The sequence below is a fragment of the Puma concolor genome, chromosome C2, assembly GCF_028749965.1.
Source record: "Puma concolor isolate L17-30 chromosome C2, mPumCon1.1.hap2, whole genome shotgun sequence".
NCBI lineage: Eukaryota > Metazoa > Chordata > Mammalia > Carnivora > Felidae > Puma > Puma concolor.
Window position 1 is genome coordinate 111,298,172 of NC_141675.1, and position 15,085 is coordinate 111,313,256.

The following is a 15,085-nucleotide window of genomic DNA, read 5'->3' on the forward strand; positions in this document are numbered from 1 at the left end:
TTAGTACGAAGAAGCTGTTTCACTGGTTTAGGTGAAACCCAGTGACAGGGCCATGGTAGGAGCCATGCATTCAAGATGGTAAGATTAATCCAGCAGACCTGTCTTAATATGCTCCTTGTATACAACAATGTATACATGCTAGGCTTCCTCAGGTATATAGGAAGGTATATAATCAGCAAATAATAGGTTTGAAAATATTTCAACTAAATCTCCATGTTTATCTTTGTGGCTTTGTCTTTTTAACTCTTTTAACCTCCCTAGGTTAAAGTATGTATGTATGTATGTATGTATGTATGTATGTATGTATGTATTTGAGGGAGAGAGAGATAGAGCATCTGTGTGAGTGGGGGAGAGGGGCAGAGAGAGAGAAAGAGAGAGAAAGAAAACCTTAAGCAGATGCCATGCCTAGTACCAAGCCTGATGCAGGACTTCATCTCGTGCGCATGAAGTCATGATCGGAGCTCAAATCAATAGTTGGATGCTTAACTGACTGAGCCACCCAGGCGCGCTGAAGTATTTATATTTAATATCCACATATTCCTTATGGCCTTTGAATTGTCTTGTTATAGTGATTTTGGAGAAATTTCACATCTTTGGGGAAATTTCAAAGATGTTCACATCCTAATTTTCACAATCTGTGGATATGTTAGGTTACATGGCAAAGAGGTATTAAGTTTGCACATAGAATTGTTTGCTAATCAATTTTTCTTAAAATAGGGAGTTTACCCTTAATTATCCAGGTGGGCCAATGTAATCACAAAGATCCTTAAAAATGGAAGAGGAAGGTCAAAGAAAATTCAGAGAAAGAGAGGGGATGATGGAAGCAAGGTTAGAGAAATAATATGTTGCTAACTTTTAAGATGGAGGAAGGAGGCCTTGAGCCAAACAATGCAGGCTCTGGAAGCTGGAAAAGGTGAGGATACAGATTCTCTCCAAGGACTTCTGGAAAGGGACACCACCCTGTGAACACCTTGATTTTAGTTCAGTGAAACCCGTGTCAGACGTCTGAAATGCAGAAATGTAAGATATTAAATTTGTATTGTTTTAAGCCACTATGTTTGTGGTAATTTTTTATAGTAGCCATAGAAACAAACACTTAGTTTTTGTTTCTAAATAAACTGTGTTCCTTGGTCACTGACTTTTCCATTTTACATCATTTTCATTTTATTGACTTATCAAATGTTTATTTATTGATGAATCAAACTGCCATTATGAAGAAGTAAAAGTTCTTTCTTAGATGGTAAGACATTGTGCTTGCCTCGCTTGCCAAGATGTTTTCAGTAGGTGAATGGATAAATAAACTATGGTACATGTTGGCAGGGAAATAATATTAGTGCTAAAAATAGAAAGATAGCTCTGTCAAACCATGAAAAGACATGGATGAACCCTAAATGCATATTGCTGAGTGAAATAAAACAAGATGAAGAGGCTAGATACTATATGATTTGAATTATATGACATTTTGTGAAAGGCAAAACTATGAAGGTAGTAAAAAATATCTGTGGTTTTGTAACTTCCATTTGCCACTTAAGACTGATCAGAAACCATCACCTCTGGGAAACCTTTCTTGCATACACCAGGCTAGGTAGGGATAAAGGACTTTCTAGGGTTTCCATATGGTCTTGTGTTTTCCACTACTGTAAGACCAAGAACACTATTTAGTAACCATTGGAGAGCTTTGTTGGAGGGCAAGGAATGGTATCTTCTCTGTGGCCCCAATACCTTACAGTGTTTGGCATACCTTGGGCTCCTCATAAATGCTGGTCAAATAAATGAAATATATCAGTCTACACAATCTATTGCAAAGGAGAATTCTGATTTTTTCTTTTTTTTCCCCAAAGGATCTATATTCTTTTTGTAATTTTAGCTGAAATACTTTTAAAATTAAGATTCTTTTTTTTTCAGAGCAATTTTAGGTTTACAGCAAGCAAAATTGAGGGGCAAGTACAGATGTTTTCCATACACCTCCTGCCCCTACACATGCATAGTGTCCACCATTATCAACATCCCTCACCAGAGTAGTACATTTGTTATAATAGATCAACCTACATTGACACATCATCAATTTACTCTTGGCATTGTACATTCTGTGGGTTTGGTGATATGTATCCATCATTAAAGTATCATACAAAGTGGTTCACTGCCCCCAAATCCTCTGTCTCTGCATATTTATCCCTCTGTTCCCACCCACCAAACCTGTCAACCATTGATTTTTTTTTTTACTGTCCCCATAGTTTTGCTTTTTCTAGAATGTCATACAATTACAAATATACAGTGTGTAGCCTTTTCAGATTGGTTTCTTTCACATAGTAATATGAATTTAAGTTTTGTTCATGTCTTTTCATGGCTTATAGCTCATTTCTTTTTTAGCACTGAATAATAAATATTCTCTTGTCTAGATGTACCACAGTTTATCCATTCATCCACTGAAGTACATCTTAGTTAATTCCACATTTTGGCAATTATGAATAAATATGCTATAAACAACCATGTACAGATTTTTTGTGTTGACATAAGTTTTCAGCTCCTTTGGGTAAATACCAAGGATCCTGATTGTTCAGTCACATGGAAAGGATATGTTCAGATCTCTAAGAAACCATTAAACTATCTTCCAAAGTGGTTGTATCATTTTTCAGTCTCACCATCAGTGAATGGGGTTTCTTATTCTTCCATATGCTTGCCAGCATTTAGTGTTGTCAGCATTCTGGATTTTTGCCATTCTGGAAAACATGTAGTGGTATATCAAGGTTGTTTTAACTTGCATTTCTTTGATGACTTATGATATTGAACATCTTTTCATATGCTTATTTTCCATTTGTAGGTCTTCTTTGGTCAAGTGTTTGTTAAAGTCTTGGCTCATTTTAAAAATCAGGTTGTTTGTGGGGCGCCTGGGTGGCGCAGTCGGTTAAGCGACCGACTTCAGCCAGGTCACGATCTCGCGGTCCGTGAGTTCGAGCCCCGCGTCGGGTTCTGGGCTGATGGCTCAGAGCCTGGAGCCTGCTTCTGATTCTGTGTCTCCCTCTCTCTCTGCCCCTCCCCCGTTCATGCTCTGTCTCTCTCTGTCTCAAAAATAAATAAAAAACATTAAAAAAAAATTAAAAAAAAAATAAATAATAAAAATCAGGTTGTTTGGGCGCCTGGGTGGCTCAGTCGGTTGAGCGTCCGACTTTGGCTCAGGTCATGATTTCACGGTTCGCAGGTTCAAGCCCCGCATTGGGCTGTGTGCTGATAGCTCAGAGCCTGGGGCCCTCTTTGGATTCTGTGTCTCCCCTCTCTCTGTGCCCCTCCCCTGCTCATGCTCTGTCTCTCTCTGTCTCTCAAAAAGTGAATAAAGATTAAAATAAATGAATAAATAAATAAATAAATAAATAAAATAAAATCAGGTTGTTTGTTGAGTTTTAATATATATATATATTTTAAGATCTTTTATATTTTGGATAACCATCCTTTTTCAGATGTATCTTTTGTAAATATTTTCCCCCAGTTCTGTGGGAGACTTATTCTTATATTCTTATTCTTATTCTCTTGAAATAGTCTTTCACAGAGGAAAAGGTTTTCATTTTAATGAAGTCCAGCTTATCAATTCTTCCTTTCATGGATGTGCCTTTGGTGTTCTATCTATGAAGTCATAACCTTACCCAAGGTCATCTAGGTTTTCTCCTATGTTATCTGCTATGGGTTTTAAAGTTTTTCATTTTACATTTAGATCTGCAGTTCATTTTGAGTTAATTTTTGTGAAGGGTATAAATATCTAGATTTCTTTCTTTTATTTCCTTTTTTTTCCCTCACATGTTGATGTCCAGTTTTGACATCGCATGTGGAAAAGAAAATTTTTGCTCCATTGTATTGTCTTTGTTCTTTTTGTCCAAGATCAATTGACCATATTTATATGGGTATATTTTTGGGTCCTTGATATGTTTGTCTATTCTTTCACCATTACTGTAGCATTTTGATTACTGTAGCTTTGTAGTAAGTCTAGTAAAGTCTAGTAAAGTCTAGTAGTGTCAGTCTTCCAACTTTGTTCTTCTCTTTTAATATTGTGTTGACAATTCTGGGTTTTTTACTTCTTCACATAAATTTAGAATCAGTTTGTTGATATACACAAAATAACTTGGTGGAATTTTTATTAGAATTGCACTGAATCTATAGATCAAGTTGAGAAAAATGGACATCTTGACAGTATTGAATACTCTATCATGAACATGGAATATTTCTCCATTTTTTAATACTTTGATTTTGTTCATTGGACTTTTGTAGCTTTCCTTATATAGATATTACATTTTTTCATTTTTGGGGGCTGCTAATGTAAGTGGTATAGTGTTTTTAAATTCAAATTTCACTTGTTCATTGTTGGTATACAGGAAAGTGATTGACTTTATATTTTAACCTTGTATCCTACAACCTTATTACATGACTAGAAATGACCATCTGGATAACAGAGCAAGACTCTAAATATGTGGAATCTGGTAATGGTGCCCTAAGTCTTAGACTGGTGACCAGATTGATTTGAGGGGTTTGGTCAATACAGCACATCCTGTGCTGGCGAATGGGTTGGGTCATTTGGAATAGGAAATTCTGGTCTTCTGGGAATAATTCAGAGTCCTGTCAGCATCATCTCATGTGATTGGCATTCTTTGACACAATTTAGTGTTCTGCCTGAGCACTGGTGCTAGGAATGAGGCATTTTACAAGTCAAAGGGCACCAATTTTATGTTCCGGCAGTGACAGTTGATGATACATCTTGCCACATCTCATCCCATTGACTATCAGACCCTCCCTGTTGCTTTCTCTGTGTCTTTGTATTTCAAGCCCTTGTTCCTGGAATTAATGTCAGATGTTTGCAGTGAATCATATAATTTCAAGGAAGGTTTTTTTCTTTTTTTTTTGTCACTTCAGCAAAAAGTCAGGGTAGAAGATGTTCTCAGCATTGGCCTGGGATAGTAATTCAGAAGAAATTCTTTGAATGCTTTTATTCTCTTCTTTCACTAGATGTGAGATTCTGCTTGGTGATGAACAATAGTAGTCTGTGGCCTAAGGACAACTGATTTCACTATGTCAGGTGGGACCATGAAAAGCTGAATTTCAGAAAGTTTATCTTCATCCACAGGTGTTCTTGAATTGCAGATAACTTAGGGATGCTTAGGTGGTTCCTTGTTCCTGTTCCCTCATTCCTTAAGTTCCTCTGGTTGAGGCTAGAAGAAGAATATGGAACTGAAGATAAGCTAGAAGATATGGATAGTTGGATGAATGGATGGATTAAAAAGAGAAGAGGGTGGGAAAGCAAAGTCCTCATCATATTTTGATGTCCTTTGGATTCATGTAGGCCTGGATTCCACTCAAATCCTTAAGATGTTTCTGGTTTTAGCTTCCTGCATACCTTTCCAACTTCTTCCAGATCCTCTCAAGAGCCTAGTCTTCTCTTTCTCTATCCTCCAATCTGTCCTAATGTCTTCATAAGTTCTGGGTAATGACTGGTAATATACTATTTCCCTCTAAGGGATTGTCACATTTTTTCCATCAGTCAAAATAAGTCTCTATAACATAATTTCAGATATAGGATAGTGAATTAGGAAAGAAATTTTATGTTTTAAACCTTCTGATTATGATACACACTAAAGTTTGTGAACCCCATTGACTCACTCTGTTTCTTGGGCAAGTCTCTTAAATTGTTTGAGTTATGCTTTCTCCACCTCAAACTTTCACAGAGTTGTTAGTGAGGATGAGACAGTATAAAAAAATGTATGGATGGGGAAATAATTTAAAAATTCAGCACTCCCAGGGGACTGCTAGAGGAATAAGTAGATCATTTCGGGTTTTTGATTTTAGGTTTTTTTGTTGGTTAATTTGTGAATGAGTTTTGCCAGTGGTGATAAGGGAAGACTAGCTCTTCTAGAAATAAAGTGGGAGGATAAGTTTCAGGAAAAAAAAGTGTTGAACATTCAACAAACAATGGCTATTCATCACAATCCCCATCACTATCATTACAATCATCATTGCCATCATTCTAATTGAACAGATGCTAAATTCTGCTTTGATAGTCTGATTCTGGTCAACACTTTCCTGTTAGTTTCCTACTTGAATTACAACAGAAATCCTAGTTACAGAGTATTCCACTGAACAATATAAGAATGTATGTTCTTTTCAAGAGCACAAAGATAGACCATATTCTGGGCCCTAAAACCATTCTCAATAAATACAAGAGGATTCAAATCATTTAAAGTATATTTCTCAACTACAATGGAATTAAGTTAAAATTAAAAGCAAAAAGATTCCTGGAAAAATCCCCCAAATATTGGAAACAAAATAACATACTTCTAAATAACCCATGAGCAGGGGCGCCTGGGTGGCGCAGTCGGTTAAGCGTCCGACTTCAGCCAGGTCACGATCTCGCGGTCCGTGAGTTCGAGCCCCGCATCGGGCTCTGGGCTGATGGCTCAGAGCCTGGAGCCTGTTTCCGATTCTGTGTCTCCCTCTCTCTCTGCCCCTCCCCCGTTCATGCTCTGTCTCTCTCTGTCCCAAAAATAAATAAACGTTGAAAAAAAAAATTTTAAATAACCCATGAGCAAAGAAGAAACAAAAGTAAAATAGAAATATTTTCAACTGAATGAAAATAAAAATGCAACGTATTTAAACTTTGAGTAGAAAAGGGAAGACACAAATCAGTATCTGGAATGGAAGAAGCAACATCATGGCAGATTTTATAGATATTAAAAGGATAATATGGGAATATTATAAATAACCTTATGATAATACACTTCACCACATATGTAAAAGTTCAAATTCCCTGAAAGATTCAAACTAAAAAACCTCACTCAAGAAGAAGTAGATAATATGAATGTTTCTGTATCTATTAAAGGAATTTAATTTTTAGTAAAGCAAGGAAACAAAAAATACCCTCCAAACCCAAAACCTTCCTATAGAGAAAACTCCAGGTTCAGATGGCTTCACAGGCAAATTAATGCTATTGATTTTAAGACTTATTATAAGCTGAAGTATTCAATATACTGTTTGATTGGCATTAAAATGAGACAGACAGAGCAATGGAACAGAAGAGAGAAATCAGAATCAATCTGTGTATATATGGACAAAAGCTTTTTGATGAAAGTATAAGATCAATTCAGTAAAAAAATTGTCTTTTCAACAAATGACACTAGAACAATTGGATGTCTGTGTTCAAAAAAATGAACCAAATCCATACCTTTCATCATATGCAAAAAAATCAACTCAAAATGGATCACAGATTTAAATGTAAAACCTAAAGCTATGAAATCTTTGTGACCTTCAGTTTGGCAAAGGATTTTTAGCTATGACACCCATAATACAATCTTTAATAGAATATTGTACAAAGAAAAACTTCTGCACTTCAAAAAACACCATTAAGAGAATGAAACAACAAGCTATGGATAGGGAGAAAATATTTGCAAAGTATATATCTGATAAGGGATTTTTCTTTATAAGAACTCTCAAAACTCTATTATAAGAAAATAAACAATTCCCACCACTGCAGAAACTCAGCAAAAGATTTCAGACAGACAGACAGACACACACACACACATACACACACAAAGACAAACAGATGGCAAATAAGCACTTGAAAATATATACAGCATCATTTATCATTAGGGAAATATAAACGAAAAGCAAAGTAAGATACTACTATATTCCTATTAGAACGGCTAAAATTAAAAAGTCTGACATGCATGTGTCAGCAAAAATATGGAAAACTGGAACTGTTTGTGTAAAGTTGTACATCCACTTTGGAAGAGTTTGGCAGTTTCTTAAAAAATTTAAATGAAAACTGACCATGTTATCCAGCTGTTCCACTCCTGAATATTTATCCAAGAGAAATGAAATCATCCATCTTTACAAAGACATGTATGCAATTGTTCATAGCAACCTTATTTGAAATAGCTAAAATTGGAAACAGCCCAATGTCCATCAACTGGTAAATGGATTAAAATTGTGGTCTATCTATGCAATAGAATACTACTCAGCAATAAAAAGGAATGGGCTCATGATCCATGTGACAACATGACTTGCATTATAATTATGCTGAATAAAAGAATCCACTGAAAAATAGAGTGCATGCTGTGCGATTCAATTTATGTAAAACTCTCAAAACTGCATCCAGAGTATTATAATAGAAAGCCAATCTGTGGGTGCGAGGGATGGGGTAGGAGGTGTGGAGGAAAGAGGGTGAGATTAAAAAGAGCCGTAAGAATTCTTCTGGAGGTGATTGGTATGTTTGTCATCTTGATTGCAGTGAGGGTTTCCTAGGTGAAAATATGTCAAAATTCATCAAATTGTATAATTTTGTGCAGTTTATTTCATGTCAGTTATACCTTACTAAAGCTGTTGGAAAGATTATAAAAATATAATAAAATATAGCAGGGAAGAAACTGGTTTGAGGAATAGTATACCCACATTCTTTTTAAGGGTGTTTTAGACACTGACATGCTACTTTGAACTATTTAAATATTTTTAAGGTACTAGATTTAGGGGCATGAAATAAGCTTTTGGGGGGACTAACACATAAGATTCTGTTGAAAATACAACTTTTGAAAATGTGAGTATTTATTTAGAGAAATATTTCATATTTTTTATTGTGACTGCATAGTATTCCATCATGTACCTATACCAGTATAATTTATTAGTGATTGGGTGGATGGTTTCTGCTATCTTACTATTACGAAAAATATTGTAAATATTATACGTGCATTCTTTCATATTTGTGGAAGTTTCCTTTCTTTTTTTGAAAATGTGAGTATTTAAATAATAGTTTAATTTAATGCTCCAGTCTTTAGTAGCAAATTAAGTGCTTGGCAAAGGAACTCTGAGAAAAGTTGGTTGAATCTTTTCTATACACTTCACATCTTCTGAATTGATGTCTTTGCTGAAGATCAGGCCTACATTGTGGAGTACTCTTCATTAACTCTTGTGTCCATATACTTTCAGCTGTAGTAATTACAACAACAACAACAACAACAACAACAACAACAACAACAACAACCAAGACACCAATAGCCAATAGTAACTGAGTGCCTGTCCTGGGCCAGGCACTATTCTAAGCATTTTACATATAGTAAGCTATTTATTCCTCATAATAACCCTATCAGGTAGAGAATGCTCTGCCTGTTTATAGAATAAATTTAGGCACAAAGAGGTGCAAATATAAATTATCTGACCAGAAGTGACTTAAACAAGTACATTGTTGTTTATTTACTGTATAAATTCTCTACACCAAGTGCATAGATAGAGCTTTCCAGGATTGGCCCTAAGGTCAATAGCATAAGGGCCTAGGTGAGGTTTTTTAGACTTCTCTAGGTCCTTCTCTTATGGCCACAAGTTGGCTGCCATATGTCTAAGAATTCTTTTCTCATTTAATAATAATTAATAATTAATATTAATAAAGCAGGAAAAAAGGGGTGGGAAGGAGCCATCTTCTTGTATGTTTCTTTCATCAGAAAAATAAATCTTTGCTACAAGCGCTTTGGAAAATCCCCTTACATTTATGGGCTAGAACTTATTCACATGGGCCTCCCAAGGTATCTTCTATGATGGGAGGCATGTGCTATCAGAGAAAGAAGGACAGAGAATAGTAATTGGGTTGGCAACCAACAATGACTGGCCTACTTTGATATATCCTGCCAGAAATGCAAGATTACATTCTCAGTGATGGGTCCCTGACACTTTAGGAGCTGGAAATTTGTAGATGAAATTCCTTTGTCCTTTGTTACTTTCTCTGTTTGAGAAGAACTTCCTATATTAGTTCAAGTTTAATAACAAAGAATAATAAAAGCATGTTATATTTATTTTGAAAAGAGAGACAAAGACCCAAAAGAGAGTGATTCATTCATTCAATCTTTCATTCATTAATTAAATGACAATTCAAAATATCAATGTTGCTTATTGTCCATGAGTAGAGTTTAATGCTTGCTGAAACCGTCAAGATCAAAGCTGCATTACAGAACAGCAATGATGGAAATCTTTCACATCTGGGCTGTCCGATACAGTGAGCACTAGGTACATGTGATTGAAATGTGGCTAGAATGATTGAGGAACTGAATTTTTAGCTTTAATTAATTTAAATTTAAATAGCCACCTGTAGCTAATGGCCACCATACTGAACAGTGCAAGTATAGATCAAGGAAATACTTTGTTTTCACTTTCTTGTTTCTGTTTATTTTCCCATTAGAGGCATTATTACATGATGTAATGCTCAACCTCAAATTTTCAATATTCTTAAAGTAGTTAATTATCACGTCAAATTATTATTATTTTTCCTTAACTTCGAACACAATTATTTTTAAGCTGGGATAGAGATAGAGATGAGAAAATTAGAGTGTCACAAAGCCCAAACACAGAACATCACAAATTGAAATTTTGTGCACTTTTGTCACTGTCAGTGATTGGTACTTTAAATACCCAAATTATTCAACTATTATATGTTGTAACTTCCTTATTTTATGTATAATTTTTTTTAATGTTTATTTTTTGAGAGAGAGAGAGGAGAGAGAGTGTGAGCAGGAGGAGGGGCAGAGAGAGAGAAGGAGACACAGAATCTGAAGCAGGCTCCAGGCTCCGAGCTGTCAGCACAGAGCCCAATGCAGGGCTTGAACTCACAAGCTGTGAGATCATGACCTGAGCCGAAGTCAGACGCTTAACTGACAGCCACCCCGCGCTCCTATGCTGTAACTTTCTAAGAACAATTTATTATTCTCAGTCTAACCTCATTACTACCTCTTTCCTTTTTTATTGGGATTTATTTTTCTAATTAGATTTGAAATGTGACCTTCCCTTCAGATTCTTGTTCTGTACTTTATTTCAGTGGATAGCTATAGCCAAGAGCCCACAGTGCCTATCCTATGAGGGAGAAGTGCCTTCAAATTTGCTTCAAAGAAGTCCTTTGTATTTCCTTATTTCTGTTTATTCTCTCATTAGAGACATTATTATACAACATAACTCTCAACCTCAATCTTACAATATAACGAAGCATTGGCTGTCTCAAAACAATGCAAACAAATCTGGGAGGTGTCTAGGCAAGGGTTACTTCCACTAAATAATAAACTAAAAGGATCTGGGATCTCTTGTTTCAGAGACTATGATCATGACTATTCCATCCAAGCCTTTAAAATACATCCAGTTTTGGGGCGACTGGTTGGCTCAGTCCATTAAGTGTCCAACTCTTGATTTCAGCTCAGGTCATGATCTCATGATTTGTGAGTTTGAGCCCTGCGTCAGGCTCTGCACTGACAGCATGGTACCTGCTTGGGATTCTCTCTCTCCTTCTCTCTCTGCTCTCTCTCTCAAAATGAATAAATAAACATTTTCAAACAATAAATAAAATACGTCAGGTCCTCCATATACCACAGTCAACAGTGTGTAAAAGTCAGCCTTCTGGCAAAAGTTCCTGCCTAGGGTGTGTTCATAGGATCACCATCCTCTGCCTTGCCCCATTTGCTGCTGTCTCCTACTTTCCCCATGCTTCCTCAGACTCCCTGATGCTGTACTCTAACTTTCAGGACCCACTTCTGACACATTCTCCAGATTAAAATTCCTTCTCTGGTTTTGGCCATTATCAAATTTGGCCATCATCAAAAAGACAAGAAATCAACAAATATTGGTAGGATGTGGAGAAAAGAGAACCCTTGTGTCCTATTGGTGGGAATGTAAATCGATGCTACTAATGTGGAAAATAGTCTAGAGGTTTCTCAAAAAATTAAAAATATAAATTCCATATGATACAGTAATTCTACTACTGGGTATTTATCCCCCCCCCCCCACACACCAATAAAAAAAAAATCACACTAATTAGAAAGAATTATGTGGAATCTAAAAAACAAAATAAAGAAACAAAAGCCAGACTTTTAAATAGAGAGAAGAAAGTAAAGGTTGCCAGAGGGGAGGTAGGTAGAGGGATGAGTGAAGGGGATTAAGAGGAACAAACTTCCAGTTATAAAATAAGTCATGGAGATGAAAAGCATAGCAGGGGGGATATAGTCAATAATACTGTGATTACATTGTATGGTGACATATGGTGACTACACTTATTGTGGTGAGCCTTGAATAATGTATAGAACTGTCAAATCATTATGCTGTGTACATGAAACTAACACACGTCGACTACACTTCAGTAATGAAGAAAAGGTAGAATTTAGACAAAACAAGGCAAACTGTACAGCTCAGAAATGTGTAACTTAGGTCTTAAACTCATTTCCATCTGAATAGAAAGAAAGGATTCTTTATATTCTTTTATAAATACAAGTTGCTTATTACCTCAAGGTTGTGAAGCCAAAACTCTAGAGGTCCAAATGCCTATAGACAGACTGAAAAATGACCTATAAACTTAGGCATTTAAGGGGCACTACTTCCCTGTGTAAAGAGCATGTGGAAGAGAACTTTATGCTTTGGTCACGTGTACCCCCACTGGAGCAGGATACTTGTACAATTGAATCATGAGTCTCCTTCAGTACAGTAATCACAGCAACAACATTTGGGCTAAAAATATGGAACACTGGCATACCTCTTTCAAATATGAGTCATAATAAAAAATTATTTTTATTAGCATCCCGTAGAAAACCACAACATCTCTTTACATATCATTCATTGTAGATATATAAGCCTTTTAAAATATCCCGGTGTAGGACCTTATGTATGAGACATTAAAATTGTGAAATGATAGGTAAAATGACTGCACTGAGTTTACTTCCAAGATTACAAAGATTTATGAGTTTTAGTGGAAGTCCCATTTGAAATAATGAAATTAATACTGAATGCTTCAAAGGCCAAATGTGAAATGAATGAAACATATGATGTATGTTTAGAGTAGCGTTCTGGATATCCTCCTGTCTTTTGTCTACTTCTGCAAATGTTATGTGATCATTGTACCAGGATTCCATCAGGACTTACTGCTGTGTAGAGAAGGAAAGCAGACAACAGTTTCCCAGATTCTCACTTTACATATTTTGACACAACTCCTGTGTGTCAAGTTTATGTATCCCTGACTTTGTTCCAAAAAAGAAAGAAAGAAAGAAAGAAAGAAAGAAAGAAAGAAAGAAAGAAAACATGAAAGCAACTTATGAAACCACGTAAATTAAGACTCCAAGTAAAATAAGCAATAAATAAGGGTGGGGATTAAAAACAAAGCTAGGAATGATGCCAGAACCTGCACACCACAAAGACCTACACACTTAATATGGGTGGGTGACGCATTGGCTCCGGTTTTCTATCAGTCACCACAGAATGAGAAACCTGGTTACGGTGTCACAAAACAAATACAGTTGCTCAGAAAAAATTACAGTCTTTTTTTTTTTTTTTTGGTACATAAAGAAAAGAGGTTTTTCTCCAGGGTTTTTATCAAGAGCATACCATATGATTTAATAAACAATGTCTAACAATACTCTTACTATGCACAACAGAGAATCTCATAGCTGATTCTTCTAGAGGTCTTGAATGTTGGTGATGCCATTATACTGAAGATGATCTAAAAAAATATTATGGAGTGGGTTGATCTTATTATCAAGAATTGTGAAGGGTTGAGATTTTACCCTATGTGTAAGCTAACATGCATAGTTCACAAACCCTTGCAGGAGACTCAAGACGCCAGGGTCAAAGACAAAGGACGGTTTATTTACTCACAGAAGTAGCATTAGCCAAACATTCTAGGAGCTCAGATTATCCACAGAGCAGTGCAGAGATACAGGTGATACGTATACATGCCGCAGAAATCGTCAGCTTAGGGAACCTGAATCTTTGATAATAGGATATGAGCATGTGTTTCCTTTGCCCCAGAGGGAGACATTACCTTTTATTACATGGGGCAGTAAACAAACTTCTATCTTCCAAAGCTGTTTGGTATACAAACACCTTTGAAGAGATAGTCTAGAGCCCAGGAAATCAGTATTTTGCTTATACTATACACAGAAACATGAGGGTCCCTTGGAGAATTGTCCCCCAACAATTGTACATTCCAGATCATAGTCAAGCTTTCTCTAGCTTGATCCATTTACACTGTCTGGAGGAATTGATGGATTCTGTTTCATTTGACACTTACTCATCATACTGCATTCTTATTGTATTCTAGGTGCTAGCTACAGTGATAAACAGACAGGCATGGTTCATCCTTTCACAGAACAGAGAGAAAATATAAATATATTTTATGTGCTTTTCAAGAAGTTATTCCTAAATGTCCTCTCAACAAGGTTTTTTTTTTGTAATAGATTTTATTATTTATTTATTTATTTATTTATTTATTTATTTATTTATTTATTTTTAATATATGAAATTTATTGTCAAATTGGTTTCCATACAACACCCAGTGTAGATTTTATTTTTTAGAGCGGCTTTAGGATCACAACAAAATTGAGTAGAATGCACACAGATTTCTCATATACCAACCCACTATGCCCTCGCAAATAGAGATATACTATATATGCTTTGCCTTCTCCTCTACCAACATCCCTTATCAGAGTTTGTTACACATTTGTCACATTTGTCACAACTGATGAATTTACATTGACACATCATTATCATCTGGAGACCATATCTTACATAAGGGTTTATTCTTGGTGTTGTATATTTTATGGTTTTTTAATGTTTGCGTGTTTGTTTATTTTGAGAGAAAGAGAGAGTGCGAACAAGGGAGGAGCAGAGAGAGAGGGAGAGAGAGAATCTCAAGCAGGCTTTGTACTGTCAGTGCAGAGCCTGACGCGGGGCTCGAACTCATGGACTGTGACATCACAACCTGAGCCAAAACCAAGAATCGGGCGCTTAACCAACTGAGCCACCGAGGTGCCCCTATTTTATGGGTTTGAAAAAATGTATGCAAAAAGGTTTTTCATGAATATTGATGACAATTCAGTCTTCTACGATCTCACAAGTAATGGAGCTTCACATTTTTAAACCTACAGATAAATACAAACACAAATGCTGGCAGAGCCATTTGAACCAGCACTTTTGAACCAGCATTCTTTTGTGACAAGTGAGAAGCCTAACGGAGATGCGCAAATTACTCCATAGGCATCACCTTCAATATACTTATTTTCAGAGGGTAATTCTTCCTTAAAAAGGGCTTTAACACTCCTCT